Here is a 7787-nt window from a genome sequence, read left to right as displayed (position 1 = left end):
AAAAAAAAAACTTATGAAGGAAATTGAAGAAGACACAAAGAAATGGAAAAACATTCCATGCTCATGGATCAGAAGAATAAATATAGTTAAAATGTCACTACTGCCCAAAGCAATCTACATATTCAATGCAATCCCAATCAAAATTGCACCAGCATACTTCTCAAAACTAGAACAAACTATCCTCAAATTTGTATGGAACCACAAAAGACCGCGAATAGCCAAAGTAATATTGAAGAAGAAAACCAAAACGGGAGGTATCACCATCCCAGACTTTAGCCTCTACTACAAAGCTGTCATCATCAAGACAGTATGGTATTGGCACAAAAACAGACACATAAACCAATGGAACAGAACTGAGAACTCAGAATTGGACCCAAAAGTATACAGCCAACTAATCTTTGACAAAGCAGGAAAGAGTATCCAATGGATAAAAGACAGCCTCTTTAACAGATGGTGTTGGGAGAACTGGACAGCATCATGCAGAAAAATGAAACTAGATCATTTTCTCACACCATGCACAAAAATAAACTCAAAATGGATAAAGGACCTGAACGTGAGACAGGAAACTATCAAAACCCTAGAGGAGAAAGCAGGAAACAACCTCCTTGACCTCCACCGCAGCAATATCTTACCTGACACATCCCCAAAGACAGGGAATCAAGAGCAAAAATGAACTATTGGGACCTACCTCATCAAGATTAAAAGCTTCTGTATGGCAAAGGAAACAATCCATAAAACTAATAGGCAACCGACAGAATGGGAAAAGATAGTTGCAAATGACATATCAGATAGTTGCAAAATGACATAAAGGGCTAGTATCCAACACCTATAAGGAACTCACCAAACTCCACACCTGAAAAACAAACAATCCAGTGAAGAAATGGGCAGAAGATAAGAACAGACACTTCTCCAAAGAGGACTTCCAGATGGCCCACAGGCACATGAAATGATGCTCAGCATCCCTCCTCATCAGGGAAATACAAATCAAAACCACACTGAGATACCACCTCACGCTGGTCAGAGGGGCTAAAATGAATAAATGAGAAGACTGTAGATGCTGGCGAGGATGGAGAAACGGGCACCCTCCTACACTGTTGGTGGGAATGTAAGTTGGTGCAACCCCTCTGGAAAACAGTGTGGAGGTTCCTCAAAAAATTAACAATAGAACTCCCCTATGACCCAGCAATAGTACTGCTAGGAATTTACCCAAGGGATATAGGAATGCTGATGCATAGGAGCACATGTACCCCAATGTTCATAGAAGCACTCTCAACAGCAGCCAAAACATGGAAAGAGCCTAAGTGTCCATTAACAGATGAATGGATCAAGAAGATGTGGTTTATTTATACGATGGAATACTATATGGCAATGAGAAAGAATGAAATCTGGCCATGTGTAGCAACATGGATGGACCTTGAGGGTGTTATGCTGAGCGAAATAAGTCAGGCAGAGAAGGACAAATACCGTATGTTTGCATGTATAGGTGGATTAGGAGGAACTTAACGGAGGACTGCGGGGGAGAAGAAGGGGGGGCATAGTGAGCGAGGTGGAGAGAGGCAAACCATGAGAGACTCTTGAATGCTGAGAACAAACTGAGGACTGATGGGTGTGTGTGTGGGAGAGATGGGCAAAGTATATAGTAATACAGACCTATATTTAAAAAAACAGGAAAATTTTCAAACAACCTAAAGGAATTAGAAAAATAACAAATAAACCCCAAAGTTAGTAGAAGGAAGGAAATAAGAAAGATTAGAATAAAATAAATGAAATACAGACTGAAAAAAGCAAGTAAAAAGATCAATTAAATCAAGAGCTGGTTTTTGATAAAGGTAAACAAAATTGAGAAAGCTTTTCCAGACTCATCAAGAAAAAAGAGAGGACTCAAAATCATAACTGAAGGAGGAGAAATAACAACTGACACCACAGAAATACACACAATTATAAGAGAATACTATGAAAAATCATATGCCTACAAGTTGGCCACCTAGAATAAATGGATACATTCCTAGAAACATACAATCTTTGAACAGATTCCTAGTAATGAAATTGAGTCAAGAATAAAGAAAAGCTCCTAATAAATAAAAGTCTAGGACCAGATGGCTTCACAGTGAATTCTACCAAAACATTTAAAAAGAATACCTATTCTACTCTAACTATTCCAAAAAAAAAAAAAAAAGAAAACTTTCAAACTTCTACGAGGCCAGCATTACCTGATGCCAAAACCAAAGATACTACTATAGAGAAAATTATAGGTCAATATCTCTTATAGACATAGATACTCAAAACCTCAACAAAATATTAGCAAACCAAATCCAACAATATATCAGGAAAATTATTCACCATGATCAAGTGAGACTTATTCTAGGGATGCAAAGGTGGTGCAGTATCTACAAATCAGTGTGATACATCATTTTAACAAGAGGAACTATTAAAAAAAACATATGACCACTTCAATGGATGCAGAAAAAGTATTTGACAAAATACAACATCCATTTATGATAAAAACTCTCAACAAAGTAGGTTTGAGGGAATATACTTCAACATAATAAAATCAACGTATAAAAAAATCCACAGCTAACATATTCAATGGTGAAAAACTGAAAGTTTTTCCTCCAAGATGAGGAAGAAGACAAAGATGTCCACTCTCACTACTTTTATTCAACATAGTACCAGAAGTCCTAGCCACAGCAATTACACAACACAAAGAAATAAAAGACATCTAAATTGGTAGGGAAGAAGTAAAACTTTCACTATTGGTAGATGACATGATACTACATATGAAAATCACTAAAGACTTCACCAAAAACTATTAGAACTGATAGATGAATTCGGGGCGCCTGGGTGGCTTAGTCAGTTAAGCGTCCGACTTTCGCTTAGGTCATGATCTCGCGGTTCGTGGGTTCGAGCCCTGCGTTGGGCTCTGTGCTGACTGCCAGCTCAGAGCCTGGAGCCTGTTTCAGAGTCTGTGACTCCCTCTCTCTCTGACCCTCCCCTGCTCACGCTGTCTCTCTCTCTCTCTCCTAGAAATAAATAAAACATTAAAAAAAAAAAAAAAAAAAAAAAATAAAAAAAAAAAAAAAAGAAAAGAACTGATAGATGAATTCAGTAAAGTTGCAGAATACAAAGTTAATATACAGGAATTGGTTACATTTCTATACACTAATAACAAAACAATAAAAAGAGAAATTAAGAAAATAATCTCATTTACAATTGCACCAAAAATAATAAAATACCTAAAATAAAAATAAATATAACAAAGGAGATGAAAGACCCATACTCTGAAAACTATAAGACACTGATGAAAGAAACCGAAAACAGTACACACACACACAAATGGAAAACTATAACATGCTCAGGATTGGAAGAATTAATAGTGTTGTAATATCCACACTACTTAAAGCAATCTTCAGGTTCAATACAATCCCTATCAAAACACTGACAACATTTTTTGCAATACTAGAACAAATAATCCTAAAATTTGTATGGAACCACAAAAGACTCCAAATAACCAAAGCAATCTTGAGAAAGAAAAACAAAGCTGGACATAACATGATCCCAGATTTCAAGGTATACTACGAACTGAGGTAATCAAAACAGTATGGTACTGCCACAAAAATAGACATATAGATCAATGGAACAGAATAGACAGTCCAGAAATAAACCCACAACTATATGGTCAAATAATCTATAACCAAAGGAGCAAGAATAATATACAATGGGGAAAAAACAGTCTCTTCAATAAAGGATGCTGGGAAAACTGGACAGCTACATGCAAAGAAGAAGTCAAACTTTCACTTTTCGCAGATGACATGATACTCTAATAGAAAACCTGACAGACTCCACCATAAGCCTACTAGAACTGATCCAAGAATTCAGCAAAGTTGCAGGGTACAAAATCAATGTACAGAAATCGGTTGCATTTTTATACACCAACAATGAAGCAACAGAAAGGGAAATCAAGAAACTGATCCCATTCACAATTGCACAAAAAACCATAAAGTATCTAGGAATAAACCTAACCAAAGATATAAGATATCTGTATGATGAAAACTATAGAAAACTTATGAAGGAAACTGAAGAAGACACAAAGAAATGGAAAAACATTCCATGCTCATGGATTGGAAGAATAAATGTAGTTAAAATGCCATTACTACCCAAAGCAATCCACACATTCAATGCAATCCCAATCAAAAAGGTAAAAACAAAATCTTTTCAAAAGTCTTGGGATTGACCACACTAAGTTTTTTTTTATTTCCCCTATTTTATTTTATTTCCTTAAATAGTTTATTGTCACGTTGGTTTCCATATAACACCCAGTGCTCATCCCAACAAGTGCCCTCCTCCATGCCCATCACCCCTCTTCCCCTCTCCCCCACCCCCATCAGCCCTCAGTTTGTTCTCAGCATTCAAGAATCTCTCATGGTCTGCCTCCCACCCTCTCCCCAACTATTTTGCCCCTTCTTCTCCCCCATGGTCCTCCTTAAGTTCCTCCTAACCCACCTATACGTGCAATCATATGGTATTTGTCCTTCTCTGCCTGACTTATTTCGCTCAGCATAACACCCTCAAGGTCCATCCATGTTGCTACACATGGCCAGATTTCATTCTTTCTCATTGCCATGTAGTATTCCATTGTAAAGATAAACCACATCTTTTTTTTTTTTTTTTTAATTTTTTATTTATTTCTGGGAGAGAGAGAGAGAGAGACAGGGTGAGCAGGGGAGGGTCAGAGAGAGAGGGAGATACAGACTCCGAAATAGGCTCCAGGCCCCGAGCTGGCAGTCAGCACAGAGCCCGACGCGGGGCTCGAACCCACGAACCGCGAGATCCTGACCTAAGCGAAAGTCGGACGCCTAACCGACTAAGCCACCCAGGCGCCCCAAACCACATCTTCTTGATCCATTCGTCCGCTGATGGACACTTAGGCTCTTTCCATGTTTTGGCTATTGTTGAGAGTGCTGCTATGAACGTTGGGGTCCATGTGCCTCTCTGCATCAGCACTCCTGTATCCCTTGGGTAAATTCTTAGCCATACTATTGCTGGGTCATAGGGGAGTTCTATTGTTAATTTTTTGAGGAACCTCCATACTGTTTTCCAGAGGGTTTGCACCAACTTACATTCCCACCAACAGTGTAGGAGGGTGCCCGTTTCTCCACATCCTCGCCAGCATCTACAGTCTTCTCATTTATTCATTTAGCCACTCTGATTGGCGTGAGGTGGTATGTCAGTGTGGTTTTGATTTGTATTTCCCTGATGAGGAGGGATGCTGAGCATCGTTTCATGTGCCTGTGGGCCATCTGGAAGTCCTCTTTGGAGAAGTGTCTGTTCATATCTTCTGCCCATTTCTTCACTGGATTGTTTGTTTTTCAGGTGTGGAGTTTCGTGAGTTCCTTATAGGTGTTGGATACTAGCCCTTTACCTGGTATGTCATTTGCAACTATCTTTTCCCATTCTGTCGGTTGCCTATTAGTTTTATGGATTGTTTCCTTTGCCATGCAGAAGCTTTTAATCTTGATGAGGTAGGTCCCAATAGTTCATTTTTGCTCTTGACTCCCTGCCTTTGGGGATGTGTCAAGTAAGATATTGCTGCGGTGGAGGTCAAGGAGGTTGTTTCCTGCTTTCTCCTCTAGGGTTTTGATAGTTTCCTGTCTCATGTTCAGGTCCTTTATTCATTTTGAGTTTATTTTTGTGTATGGGACCACACCAAGTTTTGAATCCAGGTTTCACCACTTCCTGGCAGTAGGATAACAGGACATTTACCTTTTTTTGAGTATAAGTATTATGTGTCTCAGAGTCATAGCAATTAAAGGAAGTGACACACATAAAGGTCTTAGCAGAGTCCTGGCGCCCAGCATGCATTTATTCTGAGGTGGTAACTATGGTATGGGGTTGAGGATCAAGCTCCTAGAAAGGGTTCAGCTTGTGATAGGTCCTCAACAAAACACAACGTTAGCATGCTCTTTGTTCTCAGATCTGTGTGTGTAGAAGATGGGGTGGTGGTGGTGGGGATACTGGGGGAAGAAAGTAAGAGTCAGTGGATGAAGGAAAGCAATCGCCACTCAACAATTCAGCCAGTGTTGTTGCCTACACCTTTCATCCCAGGAGGACCATCTAATTTGAAATTGGCAGAACCCCAATTTCAAAAGTTCTATCCTAGGACCCTTTAACTCTCCATTCATACTAACAAATCACATACCCAGATGTTTCATTTTCTCAGTTGCCTGGACATCTCCACTTTTGAATTTATTAGCTTCTCTGTAGAATCCCTCAGGTGAGTCTTAAGCCTGGGGGAACTCATCAGTTATAACCCAGTCTTTGTAAGTTGCAAGAACCTTTCTGGAGAGCACACAAAAAAGTGAAGATGTGCATCTCTCAAGAAGCTTGGGTCTAAGATAAATCAGTCAGCAAAAAGCAAGCACAGCAGATTTCCAGGCATTTACCTGCATGTCTCAGGAGCATCTGACTGCCAGCATCTGCGTTCTTCACTGGCTCCAGTTAGGTCAGGCAGCCTTTAGAGCCCAGCCCTGCCCAGCTCCACCCTCTTTCCTCCTGAAGTGAGAAAGCAGGTTCTACCAGGCAAAAGGCATCAGTGGGATGCTTAACTCAGCTTCCCCTCAGGGCCCACTCCTTCCTCTCCCTTTGTTTAGTGCTCTTGCAACTTGCCTGTCTGGCCTGTTATGGGAACTAGACACCATCAGATTTGTCTTTCATCAGAGTGCCCAACAGGAGTGGGACCTGGAGTTCCTTCTGCCACTGCACAGAGCTTCGTCTTGCTTTAGTTTTTATGCAAATTGTGCCCCTTCTCCACTTTTGTGCCCAGAAGGCAAGCCAGGAGAACAGAAGACCAGGAACACTCATTCTTCCCAGGGCCAAAGGGATCGAAGTGCTTTAACTCTGGAAGGGGCCCACTTGCACCGCCCTCTTCCTTCCCATCTTTTCTTACACTTTTTCCAGCAATTGGGAGGGTGTGGGGAGCTAGCAAGGGGGAGTCATTCCAGACCGCCTCTTCCTGAGAGAGCTGTCCCTGTCTCTCTTGCAAGGATTCTTGGAATGCCTTTGACAATCCCGACAGATGGAAACGGCTCCCCACTGAAAATTTTCTTCCACCAGAACTAAGGAATTTTTGACATTTCTCAGATTAGGGAACATCTGTTTATTTACTGTCTCTCTCTCCCTGAGATTAGGGGATTATTTACTGTCTCCCTGTTTTGTTTACTGCCATATCCCCAGTGCCTCACACATTGTAGATGAGGAATAAACCAATACTTGTGGAGTGAAGACTGCTGGCCTTGAGTGTAAGTGGGGAGGGTATTTCTGTAGCAGAAGTCCCAATTCTCTGCATACTCTGTGAAGGAAAGGCAGAAGGATTTTGACTATGAGTGATGCTATAAGCTACCAGCAATCTTTCTTTTTAAGAACCTCAAATTAAATGAAAATATTGGTGACTTAATCAATTAAATATTGGTCCATATTCTTTTCTACCATTTGTCAAATGCCATTTGATGTGTTAAAATCAATGAAGCTGTGCCCATTCAAAACCTCTTATATACATTGTTTTGTTTCCAGTAAGTGATTTAACCCATGATTAGAATAGCAATCATGATCTTTTACTGAGTGTGCCAAGCACTTGTTCTGGGTTGTTTCATTTAACTCTCTCAGCCACCCTTCAAGAAAGGGAATGTCACAGAAGTCTCACTATGAGGATGATGAAGATGAGGTTCAGAGAGGCTAGGTACCTTCCGAGGTCACGCACCTAGTAAGAAGATTGTGGATTTGATTCCAGACAC

Source organism: Hyaena hyaena, unplaced genomic scaffold (genome assembly GCF_003009895.1).
Source record: "Hyaena hyaena isolate Hyena2069 unplaced genomic scaffold, ASM300989v1 scaffold_745, whole genome shotgun sequence".
Taxonomy (NCBI): Eukaryota; Metazoa; Chordata; class Mammalia; order Carnivora; family Hyaenidae; genus Hyaena; species Hyaena hyaena.
Note: the sequence above shows the minus strand (reverse complement) of the source record.